This window comes from Mastacembelus armatus, chromosome 20, assembly GCF_900324485.2.
Source record: "Mastacembelus armatus chromosome 20, fMasArm1.2, whole genome shotgun sequence".
Lineage (NCBI taxonomy): Eukaryota > Metazoa > Chordata > Actinopteri > Synbranchiformes > Mastacembelidae > Mastacembelus > Mastacembelus armatus.
In genome coordinates this window covers 18,526,653-18,541,473 of record NC_046652.1, presented here as the reverse complement: position 1 = coordinate 18,541,473, position 14,821 = coordinate 18,526,653, and the positions used below count along the sequence as shown (strand labels likewise).

At 46.2% G+C, this 14,821-nt stretch overlaps 1 protein-coding gene, 1 long non-coding RNA gene and 1 pseudogene across 2 annotated transcripts in view; 2 read left to right on the top strand and 1 right to left on the bottom strand.

Annotated features, from left to right (window-relative positions):
* Positions 1–14,821, bottom strand: part of LOC113121849 (uncharacterized) — a 1,077,549-nt gene that overhangs the window by 798,729 nt on the left and 263,999 nt on the right.
* LOC113121924 (uncharacterized) overlaps positions 1–14,821 on the top strand; it is a 308,641-nt gene that overhangs the window by 164,658 nt on the left and 129,162 nt on the right. The gene's annotated exons all lie outside the window — the stretch shown is intronic.
* The window catches only part of LOC113121854 (uncharacterized), a 957,344-nt pseudogene that overhangs the window by 843,712 nt on the left and 98,811 nt on the right, over positions 1–14,821 (top strand).

Here is a 14,821-nt window from a genome sequence, read left to right as displayed (position 1 = left end):
TTTGATTTTAACAGTATAATCAATTACCTCTGTTAATCACTTGTTCTTGTTAATACCCTGACTACATAGATCATTACACATTGGACTCAGAAGGATTCTACAGGGAGTGGTGTCTGTGTGGTCAGCTGTAAATGAACACTATACAGGCAGTTCTGCACTGACTTTAGTAAATACCAAAACAATTTCAACCAAATTCTGTTACTACAAGTGTGTTCAGACATGTATAAGTGTTGGTTGTGTTTTAATTTCTTAGGCTCAGTTCTGCTCTAATGTGTTAATGTGGTCTCTTTTTAGAACATGTGTCAAAGCTGTCTGCAGGGACAAGTTCACAGGAGAAGACGTGCACATTCACCAGGCCAAGCTGGAGTTTTACTGTTAAACTATTGGAGTTTGAGCCATTTGTGTGCAGATAAGGCTCAATGTGTAGGACACATATCAGCCATAAAGCTGATGATTTGCTCCATTCAGACCCTAACCTGTAGTGTGAGCACAGTTCTCTACCTCATCACCTACAGTATTTTCCCTGTTGCAAAGTCCTGTCAAACACAGCTGTTACATTAATAACAAAATAAAGTATAAAATGAAATTAAGGGCAATCACCAGTGGATGAAAACTTCCTGTTTCTCCTGCTTCAGAGTGTTCATGTTGTATGCAACCTCACACTGACATGTATATACTGACTTTCCTAATAAAATATTTGAGATGTTCCTTGTAGCATTTAGATATTAGAAACATGACCTTTTATTTCTTTGTTCTTTGACATGTTAATCGGTTACACTTACAGATAATATTGTTCATCCCTTATTATCTTAGTTCATATAGACTCCAATTATTATTAAAACCATCAGATTCATTAGTGTCGGTGCGTTTTTTTCTTTGGGTATCGCGGCAGGTGGGACTCGTCTTAACACCTGTGACACCTGTTGAGGACGGTGGACCGAAAAGTGAACACGGTCCTCGGGAGCGCGCACAGCAGGTGGAACATGAAAACAGTTTGACTTTGGATCTTCGACAGATCCTCCTCATGTTGTTCTGGAACATTAACTCTCCATGAGAAGCAGCGACTGGAACTGCAGGTTTAGTCGGAGGAGCTTGAGATCCGGAGGCTGGTTTTCAGTCCGGACCCGTTTTAGGGACCGTCACTCAATAACAGAGTAGTAGGAAAAAACATTTTTTGATCTATAGTTTCCTGGTCATGTGACCTGATGACTCAAAGTTATACATAGTTTATTGGCCTCGTCTGCACCAGACTCACCTGTTACAGTTCAGTTATATCACTTCAGTCATTTTATAGGAATTTTGATATATTGAGGGTTTTCGCTTTATAGTTTCCAGGTCTTAACCTTTCCTGCTTCGGTCTGTTGACCGTGGTCGGGGGACACGGGAGGTCCGGGACTTTCCCAGGACCGAAGGTGTTCGTCCTCCGGGGTTAACTCCCGTCACTTATTGGTTGGAGTAGTGAGGCACAACAGATCGACACGACTTTTACTGGAGACTGTCTGTAGCGTTATTGCCGCACTGCAACCAGTGAGAACAGAATACAGTCCAGCCTACAGCTAACTAAACAAAACCAGCCCCAGTCCACCTCAGTCCATCGGCCAGTCCTCTGCTCGCCGTCTCTCACACACCGGACGCGCGCATCGGCTACACGCACACACCCCGCACACTGAGTCCCCTATTCACCTCAGTGGTAACAGGCAATTCCCATAACACACAGGTCACGTGAAATGTGTTTGTGAGCCAGTGATTGTTCAGCAGCTCTCTCTCTCTGTCAAACACAGACACACAGGTAAACACAGAGGGGCGGAGCCACAGGGATCAGGTGACCCAGGTACCTGAGAACAGGCGTTCAGACTCCATTTAGAGACGACAGAGCAGAAGGAGGAGACGTGGCTGAGGCAGGTGAGTGTTGATCCAACGTTGTTCTCTTCCTGTCACAGAGTCTGAGTGTTTTCTCTCTGTGGACTGTGGAGGAAGAAGAGTCCCTATAAAGCTCCATCAGCACAAAGACTGGAAGGAAAGGAGGAAGTTCAAAATGTGTGTGTGTGTAGTTTGGTGTGTCTGGGTGTGACTGACATGAACAGACTTGTCCTCAGTTTGATTTTCTGTCTCTGTCTCTCAGAAACTTTCCCTCTAAACTCTGTGCCAGGGGTCCAAAGTCAGTCAGGATCCTACAGACCTGGTACTTTAGGATCTAAAGGCTTTTGATAGGCAGGTAGGAAAAACGTCATGTTCCAGTCAGACCCACAGGCCTGCTAATTGTTAGGCATCATAATATTGTGAAGAAGAGAAATATTTCTTATTTAGTTAAGGGGTGAGGGTGGTCTCTGGTCTGTTGGTGTCTTGTGATGTCAGTAACTCTGACACATCTGGATCTGGATTTAAAGGGGTGAGGGTGGTCTTTAATGTCATGTTGAATTGCTGGTAAGATCATGTAAACCCATAAGGCAAGAAAAACTTGAAAGCATATTTCTATGTCTTCAAACTTCTGGTTCCATGACCCTCAGCTCTTTTCAATAATATCCATGGGAAAGTTCCTATCAGATCCTTTTTAGAACCAATATAGGATCCACTGAATATTCTTCAGTTTAATGCCAAACAGAAATATGACCAATAGAATATCAGCCCTCTGTCATATGGCCAACAAGAAATGCAACAAATGCTTTTTTGCATAGTTGAGTTTGACACATGAAAACTAACAGTGGATCTTAACGTAACACCATTTAACCTTGTTCTCACTTGAAATGTGTCCCCACATTAAGGCCTTGAGTTTCAGGGGATTGGACCTGGAAAGTCCTTGACAGGTCCTTGAATCTGAAGTTAACCAAGGTGTGGGAACCCTGTTTATAAAGCTGGATGTGGACCTGAGTCTGGACCTGGACCTGAGTATAAAGCAGAAATCTGGGACTAACCTTTAGTTGCTCACCACAACTCTTGTTGCTACAAATCCTGTTCATGTTGTTCTGAGTGTAATGTAAAGATGATTTTAACCTTTGACCTTTTTGCACAAGTGCAGCTGTTACTGTCCATAACAACATAAATGTCTCTGTGCTGAAACCTACATACAAAGACTTTAAAGAGTTTAGTTGAGGTGCAAACAGTTTGGCCTTTAGCGTCACAGTCCACAGGCTGTATCATCACTGTAGTCCAGGTTCCTGTTCAGGCTTTGTCTTTAAATAGGAGCAGATGAGCGGACAGACCAGCAGGAGGCAGCGTTGTCTTCTTAACAGCTCCTTTATTTTCCACCAACAAGCACAAACTCTCCTCTCTACATGTCTGCGCTGTCACCAAGCCCCTTCTTCTTCTTCCACCCGTCACACTTTGAACAAACCCCACCTGAACAAAAACCCAGTCCCCTCAACAGCCAATGCCCCGGTGTCGTGGTGGTGGATGTTCATGGTGGTGGTCCCCCCTTCTTGGTTTGTGGTCTCAGTCAGTCTGGGGTTGTGCTGTTTTGGTTCGTTGGCTGGTAGAGAACTTTTCTCTGCTCTGGATGAAACTGGACTTTTGGTTCAAATGGAGGAAGCTCATCAAATGTGCTGTTATGGTGCCAGCTACAGGTTCTGCTGTTCTCTGGGAGCACCGTGTTCTTAGCCCAGAATTGTCCACATTGAATTGATACCGTGTCCATTAAAAGTGGCCGAATTAGCCGTTAGCAGCTCCAGTTTGCAGTGAACCAAGGGATGTCCAGACATCTGGGCCTGGATCATTGTGACGCTGAAGAAAACCTAAAACATGAGGATTATCAGGCAAGTTCTACAGCATCTTATTTGGATTGAGAGGACCAGTATGTTGGCAGGTAGAGAGCAGATGGTCAGTCAGTGTTTCATGGAGCCTGGACTCTGGATTTAGTTCTATATAGGGTCTGTTTTAGGTCAGTGGAGCCAGTTCAGCTGAAATGCTGATGTGCTGACAGGAAAGTGGTTTGGTGCCTTAGGAAGTTCAGTCTGTTTCAAACCAGTGTGTTATCTGTAGTGAATCTGGACCACCAGTACTGTGTTCTGGTTATAGTCCAGTCTGTGACCTGGACTGGTCTGTGCTGAGTCTTAGACTGAGCTGGTTTCCACAGTCTGGTGTGAATTTCTTTGCATCAGTGTTGCCCACTGATATTGTGTTGCATGTTTATTGTTGGACTCATTTCTGTTGTTCAGCTTAAGGATCTCCTGCTAATTGGAATGAAAAGCTCCAAAATGACTGAAGCTTCCTGTCTCATGTGATCCATCAGAGTGGGACACAGTTCATTGGCCTGGACATTTACAGGCTTAGATGGGAAACAAATCCAGATGTGATTGTGCAGATGTTTGTTCTACGGCAGTATATATAAGTACTGGGACAATGAGCCATGAGCTGAACTCAGTGAGGTCACGTGGGCCTCAAATCCAGATGTGTCATGTTTGAGTCCTTTTCCATTTGCCAAGAAAAATGTGTGGTTGTCAAATGAAAGAATCATCCTGACTGGAATCAGGAGATCAGTGTGGATATCCAGCTCTACAGCTCAGCACACTGAGGACGAGAACCAGCTTTAGTTCTGGTCTGGGCACTCCAGCTCCCTGAGTTCCCAGTAGACCAGTATCAGCAGTCCAGTGCTGTCAAAGTCCTTGTTGTACTGCAGGTTGTGTGAGGAGCTGTGACTTCAGCCAGGTAGTTTGTTGCTTTGGACAGCAGGTGGTGCTGCTGAGGCTCAAACATCCAACACTGGGATTTTGGCTCAGCTGCACTTAGACGACACACAGGGAGACAAGCTGGGCTCAAACCTGGGACATGGACCGGACTAAAATACATCCACAGAAAGACCAGAGAGCTCCATGGGAGTACTGCAGTACTGACAGTACTCTGTGGTGTACTGTCCCAGGCTGGGAGTCAGTTTCCTCCCTGTGGACTGTAGAGGTGAAGAGGACCCATCAGCTTCTGTGGGTTTGCTGATGATACTTGATGCAGTATAGTTGTAGTATGAAATACATCTTAGAGGTACAACAGTACTGTGCTCCAAGTGTACCGCACCAACAGAAGTATAATTAAACTGTACTGCAAATAAACTAAAAGGATTGGAGTGTAATGTGAGTACTAACTAACAGTACATATCACAGTTTATTTGCTGTGTACTTCAAAGTGTACTGCAAATACACTAACAAGAAGGGTAGAAGTATATAAGTAGTACCTGTAAGTTCAGTACCCAGTAAAGCTGCAGTACAACATTAAACCCAGATCAGAGTGGGTAGTGTACTCATGTGTGTATAGTGGTACTGCTGTAACCACAGAGTCATGTGACTTCCTGTGGAGCAGCAGGAAGTGTCCAGTCGGTGAGCTCAGACTCCATGTTGAGAGCAGACAGCAGGAGGAGGAAAAGTGAAGCTGAGGCAGGTGAGTGTTAATCCAACATTATTATGATCTGACTGTTGGAGGCTCACACTCACTTTTCTCTCTGTGGACTGTGGAGGGAAGAACCTGGGTCCGCACAAAGCCGCTGAAACTAAAGGAGGGAACAACAGGCCCATGAGTTCCTGTGGACACAAAGTCCTGATCCGCTGAAGAATCCACATTAAAGCTGCAGCTGAGCCCAGAACAGAGGCCCAGCTTTAAAGATAGTTTTCTTTTGCTGCCTGCTCTGAGTCCACTGGACTCTGGCTTCATGTCCATGTGGCTGGACTTCCTGTTTTGTGTTTTTGTTACTGCGTCACTTGAATGGCCTGGTTCAGAAACTTTGAAACTTCCTGTCTGTGAGCATTTGTGGATTCAGGGCTCCATAAACAGTCAATTGATCAGTGATTGATGTGAAATCAATAAAACCATGTTTGTGTTTGCAGAGGTCAGTACCACAGACAGAGACCAGACTGTCCAGGATCCAGCTGTCTGTGTGTGAAGAGGGACTGGTCCAGACCTGATCCTGTGGCCTTCAGTCCTGAACTCAGACCCTGAGACTGTTTGTCAGTGAGTCAGCGACTGTTTCTTCCTTTTTTACAGCCACAGTTCGATTGTGATTGTGCTTGTTTGTTAAAGAGCTGCTGACAGTTGCAGATCCATCTCAGCCAGCTCAGAATAAAACCCATTGTCCAGTGTGTATTCAGGGAAATACTGGCCCCATCAGGGCCCTGGATTCAGGTCCACACATGTTCCACAGACATGTGGTTCCACATACATGTGCATATGTAAAGGGGCTCTAAGAACAGAGCCAGAGTCTGAGCAAAAACAGAACCAAACAATCTCAGACTGATTCAGTTAGTGGGACAGAAAATGAACAAACATTTGTTTCTGAAAAACTATCGTCTAGTCCCAGCTGCAATTTCACTTTCCACGGACAGACTGGTGGTTGGTGCTGGGATCTGTAGTTTTCCTGGGCTTCTGTCTCCATCTAATGGCTGAAAACAGCAATAACACTTGGTCAGGCTGAAACTCTGAGCTCGCACTTGTTCCCCTGGTGCTGTAGAAAGATTTAATAAGGACTGGGATAGTCCTCTGATAGTCCAGAGACATGTTCAACACTGAGACCACCAGGCCTCTGGAGGGACCGTTTCCTCTGGGAGAGACTCTGAGAACTTCCTGTGATGTTGTTGACTTCCTGTTTGTGTTGCAGAGCGTCCACTCACTGCCAAATGTGAAGAAGAGCAAAGTGTGAAGTCAGACTCCATTTTAAAGTCCACAGAGAAGAAGAAGGAGGAAACAGGAAGTGGGAAGCAGGGTGAGTGTTAATATGACACCTGCACATATTGATCCATGTCATTGATGAATGTTGGGATTGAGTCTGGTTTAGACTTGTGTTTCCTGACGTCACAGTCGAACTGTGTCTCTGGGACGGTTCCATCAAACTAATATCCAATCAATAAGAAGCTGCTGCCGTTACAGGGGGACAGCTGACTGGGTTTGTTCCTCTGGTCTCCAGGGTCCCTTGTTTCCCTCTTAGACCACACAAAATGAGTCTTTGTCAGGGGGAAGAGGAGGACAGACCAGGGTCTCCAGGATCCAGCTGTCTGTCCATGAAGAGTGACTGGTCCAAAAATCATCCTCTTAACTTCAGTCCTGAAGCTGGACTCTCATACCCAGGGTAAGGGCCTGTTTGTATTGTAAACTGAGCGTTCTACCTTGCAGGTCTTATGGAGACTCTCACAGGAACAGGTTTTTATCCAGCTCAAACTGTCTCCCTTTATCTTAGTATCAGTTCATATGACGTCCAAACTAAATTAGGTGAGAAAAGCTTTGCACATCTTTCCACATGTGGAGCAGCTCAGGCCTCTGGCTGTTCTCACCTCTGTCTCCCTTCACTAACTGACTGTTCAGACCCAGGTCCCTTTAGTTTGGTGATCCTGGTTCAACACTGAGGCAGCAGCACTGACTGTTGCTGACTCAGCTCACATTAATGACAGATAAAGCATCAAGGCTCAGCAGAGAAAGTGGTTACGATGTAAGAAATGAGTCCAACAGCTCAGAGCATCCTGCAGCAGGAAGTCTGCAGGCAACACACTGAGGACCACAGCTCCCAGTGAGTCCACTACAAACCCATGTCAGGTTTTAGATGACAGCATTAGTGCAAGTCTGAAGGAGACTAGTGTGAGTTTATTTATCAGGCTGATGTTGGAGAGCTTTGGGTTCTGGTTTCATCCCAGTCTTCAAAGTCTGTGGATGGTTCTGACTTCAATAAAACCCTGTTTGTGTTTGCAGAGGTCATTACCACAGACAGAGACCAGGGTCTCCAGGATCCAGCTGTCTATCCATGAAGAGTGACTTGTCGAAAAATCATCCTCTGAACTTCAGTCCTGGACCTGGACTCTCATACCCAGGGTAAGAGCCTGTTTGTATTTTAAACTGAGCTTTCTACCTTGCAGGTGTTATGGAGACTCTCACAGGAACAGGTTTTTATCCAGCTCAAACTGTCTCCCTTTATCTTAGTATCAGTTCATATGACGTCCAAACTAAATTAGGTGAGAAAAGCTTTGCACATCTTTCCACATGTGGAGCAGCTCAGGCCTCTGGCTGTTCTCACCTCTGTCTCCCTTCACTAATTGACTGTTCAGACCCAGGTCCCTTTAGTTTGGTGATCCTGGTTCAACACTGAGGCAGCAGCACTGACTGTTGCTGACTCAGCTCACATTAATGACAGATAAAGCATCAAGGCTCAGCAGAGAAAGTGGTTACGATGTAAGAAATGAGTCCAACAGCTCAGAGCATCCTGCAGCAGGAAGTCTGCAGGCAACACACTGAGGACCACAGCTCCCAGTGAGTCCACTACAAACCCATGTCAGGTTTTAGATGACAGCATTAGTGCAAGTCTGAAGGAGACTAGTGTGAGTTTATTTATCAGGCTGATGTTGGAGAGCTTTGGGTTCTGGTTTCATCCCGGTCTTCAAAGTCTGTGGATGGTTCTGACTTCAATAAAACCCTGTTTGTGTTTGCAGAGGTCATTACCACAGACAGAGACCAGGGTCTCCAGGATCCAGCTGTCTATCCATGAAGAGTGACTGGTCCAAAAATCATCCTCTGAACTTCAGTCCTGGACCTGGACTCTCATACCCAGGGTAAGAGCCTGTTTGTATTTTAAACTGAGCATTCTACCTTGCAGGTGTTATGGAGACTCTCACAGGAACAGGTTTTTATCCAGCTCAAACTGTCTCCCTTTATCTTAGTATCAGTTCATATGACGTCCAAACTAAATTAGGTGAGAAAAGCTTTGCACATCTTTCCACATGTGGAGCAGCTCAGGCCTCTGGCTGTTCTCACCTCTGTCTCCCTTCACTAACTGACTGTTCAGACCCAGGTCCCTTTAGTTTGGTGATCCTGGTTCAACACTGAGGCAGCAGCACTGACTGTTGCTGACTCAGCTCACATTAATGACAGATAAAGCATCAAGGCTCAGCAGAGAAAGTGGTTACGATGTAAGAAATGAGTCCAACAGCTCAGAGCATCCTGCAGCAGGAAGTCTGCAGGCAACACACTGAGGACCACAGCTCCCAGTGAGTCCACTACAAACCCATGTCAGGTTTTAGATGACAGCATTAGTGCAAGTCTGAAGGAGACTAGTGTGAGTTTATTTATCAGGCTGATGTTGGAGAGCTTTGGGTTCTGGTTTCATCCCAGTCTTCAAAGTCTGTGGATGGTTCTGACTTCAATAAAACCCTGTTTGTGTTTGCAGAGGTCATTACCACAGACAGAGACCAGGGTCTCCAGGATCCAGCTGTCTATCCATGAAGAGTGACTTGTCCAAAAATCATCCTCTGAACTTCAGTCCTGGACCTGGACTCTCATACCCAGGGTAAGAGCCTGTTTGTATTTTAAACTGAGCATTCTACCTTGCAGGTGTTATGGAGACTCTCACAGGAACAGGTTTTTATCCAGCTCAAACTGTCTCCCTTTATCTTAGTATCAGTTCATATGACGTCCAAACTAAATTAGGTGAGAAAAGCTTTGCACATCTTTCCACATGTGGAGCAGCTCAGGCCTCTGGCTGTTCTCACCTCTGTCTCCCTTCACTAATTGACTGTTCAGACCCAGGTCCCTTTAGTTTGGTGATCCTGGTTCAACACTGAGGCAGCAGCACTGACTGTTGCTGACTCAGCTCACATTAATGACAGATAAAGCATCAAGGCTCAGCAGAGAAAGTGGTTACGATGTAAGAAATGAGTCCAACAGCTCAGAGCATCCTGCAGCAGAAAGTCTGCAGGCAACACACTGAGGACCACAGCTCCCAGTGAGTCCACTACAAACCCATGTCAGGTTTTAGATGACAGCATTAGTGCAAGTCTGAAGGAGACTAGTGTGAGTTTATTTATCAGGCTGATGTTGGAGAGCTTTGGGTTCTGGTTTCATCCCGGTCTTCAAAGTCTGTGGATGGTTCTGACTTCAATAAAACCCTGTTTGTGTTTGCAGAGGTCATTACCACAGACAGAGACCAGGGTCTCCAGGATCCAGCTGTCTATCCATGAAGAGTGACTGGTCCAAAAATCATCCTCTGAACTTCAGTCCTGGACCTGGACTCTCATACCCAGGGTAAGAGCCTGTTTGTATTTTAAACTGAGCATTCTACCTTGCAGGTGTTATGGAGACTCTCACAGGAACAGGTTTTTATCCAGCTCAAACTGTCTCCCTTTATCTTAGTATCAGTTCATATGACGTCCAAACTAAATTAGGTGAGAAAAGCTTTGCACATCTTTCCACATGTGGAGCAGCTCAGGCCTCTGGCTGTTCTCACCTCTGTCTCCCTTCACTAATTGACTGTTCAGACCCAGGTCCCTTTAGTTTGGTGATCCTGGTTCAACACTGAGGCAGCAGCACTGACTGTTGCTGACTCAGCTCACATTAATGACAGATAAAGCATCAAGGCTCAGCAGAGAAAGTGGTTACGATGTAAGAAATGAGTCCAACAGCTCAGAGCATCCTGCAGCAGGAAGTCTGCAGGCAACACACTGAGGACCACAGCTCCCAGTGAGTCCACTACAAACCCATGTCAGGTTTTAGATGACAGCATTAGTGCAAGTCTGAAGGAGACTAGTGTGAGTTTATTTATCAGGCTGATGTTGGAGAGCTTTGGGTTCTGGTTTCATCCCAGTCTTCAAAGTCTGTGGATGGTTCTGACTTCAATAAAACCCTGTTTGTGTTTGCAGAGGTCATTACCACAGACAGAGACCAGGGTCTCCAGGATCCAGCTGTCTATCCATGAAGAGTGACTTGTCGAAAAATCATCCTCTGAACTTCAGTCCTGGACCTGGACTCTCATACCCAGGGTAAGAGCCTGTTTGTATTTTAAACTGAGCTTTCTACCTTGCAGGTGTTATGGAGACTCTCACAGGAACAGGTTTTTATCCAGCTCAAACTGTCTCCCTTTATCTTAGTATCAGTTCATATGACGTCCAAACTAAATTAGGTGAGAAAAGCTTTGCACATCTTTCCACATGTGGAGCAGCTCAGGCCTCTGGCTGTTCTCACCTCTGTCTCCCTTCACTAATTGACTGTTCAGACCCAGGTCCCTTTAGTTTGGTGATCCTGGTTCAACACTGAGGCAGCAGCACTGACTGTTGCTGACTCAGCTCACATTAATGACAGATAAAGCATCAAGGCTCAGCAGAGAAAGTGGTTACGATGTAAGAAATGAGTCCAACAGCTCAGAGCATCCTGCAGCAGGAAGTCTGCAGGCAACACACTGAGGACCACAGCTCCCAGTGAGTCCACTACAAACCCATGTCAGGTTTTAGATGACAGCATTAGTGCAAGTCTGAAGGAGACTAGTGTGAGTTTATTTATCAGGCTGATGTTGGAGAGCTTTGGGTTCTGGTTTCATCCCGGTCTTCAAAGTCTGTGGATGGTTCTGACTTCAATAAAACCCTGTTTGTGTTTGCAGAGGTCATTACCACAGACAGAGACCAGGGTCTCCAGGATCCAGCTGTCTATCCATGAAGAGTGACTGGTCCAAAAATCATCCTCTGAACTTCAGTCCTGGACCTGGACTCTCATACCCAGGGTAAGAGCCTGTTTGTATTTTAAACTGAGCATTCTACCTTGCAGGTGTTATGGAGACTCTCACAGGAACAGGTTTTTATCCAGCTCAAACTGTCTCCCTTTATCTTAGTATCAGTTCATATGACGTCCAAACTAAATTAGGTGAGAAAAGCTTTGCACATCTTTCCACATGTGGAGCAGCTCAGGCCTCTGGCTGTTCTCACCTCTGTCTCCCTTCACTAATTGACTGTTCAGACCCAGGTCCCTTTAGTTTGGTGATCCTGGTTCAACACTGAGGCAGCAGCACTGACTGTTGCTGACTCAGCTCACATTAATGACAGATAAAGCATCAAGGCTCAGCAGAGAAAGTGGTTACGATGTAAGAAATGAGTCCAACAGCTCAGAGCATCCTGCAGCAGGAAGTCTGCAGGCAACACACTGAGGACCACAGCTCCCAGTGAGTCCACTACAAACCCATGTCAGGTTTTAGATGACAGCATTAGTGCAAGTCTGAAGGAGACTAGTGTGAGTTTATTTATCAGGCTGATGTTGGAGAGCTTTGGGTTCTGGTTTCATCCCAGTCTTCAAAGTCTGTGGATGGTTCTGACTTCAATAAAACCCTGTTTGTGTTTGCAGAGGTCATTACCACAGACAGAGACCAGGGTCTCCAGGATCCAGCTGTCTATCCATGAAGAGTGACTGGTCCAAAAATCATCCTCTGAACTTCAGTCCTGGACCTGGACTCTCATACCCAGGGTAAGAGCCTGTTTGTATTTTAAACTGAGCATTCTACCTTGCAGGTGTTATGGAGACTCTCACAGGAACAGGTTTTTATCCAGCTCAAACTGTCTCCCTTTATCTTAGTATCAGTTCTGCTAACGAAGACGCTCTGAGCTGCATTTGGAAAATGTCCTGGTGTTTCTCCTCAGATTCATGGGACTGGTAGTGTTAGTAGGACAGTGGGCAGGGGACAGGAAGCAGCTGAGGATGGTATCATAGACCTCCAGGTGTTCCAGGCACCATGCCAACAGTCACTGTAACTACGGGGTCTGCGCTGCCCTGTTCCCCCTGATTATAATGAACCAACCAGTGGGTCTTAGCCAGCAGTGTGGCCCCACTACAGGACGCGCAAAGACTGGAGGAGGGTCTGTGGACATTTCGTAGCCTGTGGAGGAGGGTCGGTGGACATTTTTTTATGATTTTATGTGATGTTAGAATCGTCTACTTCAGTGAACCAGTTAATGGAAAAGAAATGAAAAAAACTATTTTGAAACTATTTTCAGCCTGTGTCTACAGTGGTAGTGACTGAAAACATCCTAGTTGTTCCCAGCGTTATGTTTGCAGTCCCCTGGTGCTGCTGTTGCATCAGGAATGCAGTGGTTGAAACCCTTCCAAAAAACTCCAACATGCAGTTCTCCTTCAGTTTCCTGCTGTTATTGTGCAGCTTTGAAGGGACTGATCCACTTCCAGACGTGGTGTCATTGATGCACTTTGGAAAAGGAAGTTGGTTCTTTTTCATTGAGTTAGTAAAATGATTCCATCTCCTTTGTTCAGACTGAGGAGTCTCATTGTTTGATGACTTTATTTCTGCTGTCACATGGAAATGTTTCTGTCTTATCACTTTTTCTGTTTCTCACCACATTTCTCTTCTTCTCTCTTCTTTCTTTCCCTCAATGAACATCTCACTGGATCATCTTGATGTTGAGCTGCAAACCTTTGCAAACTGACAAACTCAGTGTTGAATGTTGATCAGATTCCAAACTTCATTATCAGCCAGTTCAGCTGTGGAGGAAAACTGATTTAAAGCCAGCTGGGAGACAGCTGGGAGTTTCCAGCTTCTGTCCAGTCCAACAATAAGAAAGTTTCCTCACTCAACATGTCTCCACCTCAACTAATCCCAGTTTGCTTCATGTCCACAGGGACAGGACCAGGACTCAGGTCTCTGAGGAGCAGCGGCTGTCCAGCTGTGCTTTGTGTCAGGATGTCCTGAAGGATCCAGTCTCTACCAGCTGTGGACGCTGGTTCTGCAGACGGTACATCACCTCATACAGGGACCAGTCTGGTTCACCAGGAGACTGTCCCTTTCCCCAGTGTGGAGATAGACCCAGAACCAGTAGGACTCACTGATTGTTCTACATTTGAGTTGGTCCTTCACAGTCGAGATTCTGTGTCACACAAACGTCTGTTTGATTGGACCCTTTTTCTTGTCTTCCAGTGGACTCTGGTCTGCAGGAGGTTTTAGATCAACATAAGACCAGTCTGAGGACGAGATGTGAACGTGTGACTGAAGGACCTGATCCAACAGGAAGTGGAACCCTCCTCAACAGGATCTACACTGACCTCTACATCACAGAGGGACTGAGTGAAGAGGTTAATACCCAACATGAGGTCAGGCAGCTGGAGACCACCTCCAAGGTGGAGACCCTCCATGACACTCCAATCAAGTGCCACGAGATTTTTAAAGCCTCCCCTGACCAGCAGAGACCCATCAGAGTGGTTCTGACCAACGGCGTCGCTGGTGTTGGAAAAACCTTCTCGGTGCAGAAGTTCAGTCTGGACTGGGCAGAGGGCTCAGAAAACCAAGACGTCAGTCTGCTGGTCCTGCTTTCGTTCAGGGAGCTGAACCTGATCAAAGATGAACAGATCAGTCTTCTCAAGCTGCTCCATGTTTTCCATCCAACATTACAGAAGGTCACAGCAGAGCAGCTGGCTGTCTGTAAAGTTCTGTTCATCTTTGACGGCCTGGATGAAAGCAGACTTTCACTGGATTTCACCAACAGGAAGGTGGTGTCTCATGTCACACAGGAGGCCTCGGTCAACCAGCTGCTGACAAACCTCATCCAGGGGAATCTGCTTCCCTCAGCTCTGGTCTGGATAACTTCCCGACCCGCGGCTGCCAATCGAATCCCTCCTACGCGTGTGGACAGGCTGACGGAAGTCCGAGGCTTCACTGACGCCCAGAAGGACGAGTACTTCAGGAGGAGGTCCAGGGATGAAGAGCTGTCCAGCAGAATCATCTCACACATCAAGGCATCCAGGAGCCTCCACATCATGTGTCAAATCCCAGTCTTCTGCTGGATCACTGCTACAGTTCTGGAGCACATGTTGACCACAGAGCAGAGAGGAGAGCTGCCCAAGACCCTGACTGACCTGTACTCACACTTCCTGCTGGTTCAGACAAACAGGAAGAAGCACAAGTACCATGAGGGACATGAGACAAGTCCACGGCAGCTGACGAAGGCGGACGGGGAAGTTCTTCAGAAGCTGGGGAGGCTGGCGTTTGAACAGCTGGAGGAAGGAAACATCATGTTCTACCAAGAAGACCTGGAGCAGTGTGGTCTGGATGTCCCAGAGGCCTCGGTGTACTCAGGAGTCTGTACAGAGATCTTCAAAAGAGATA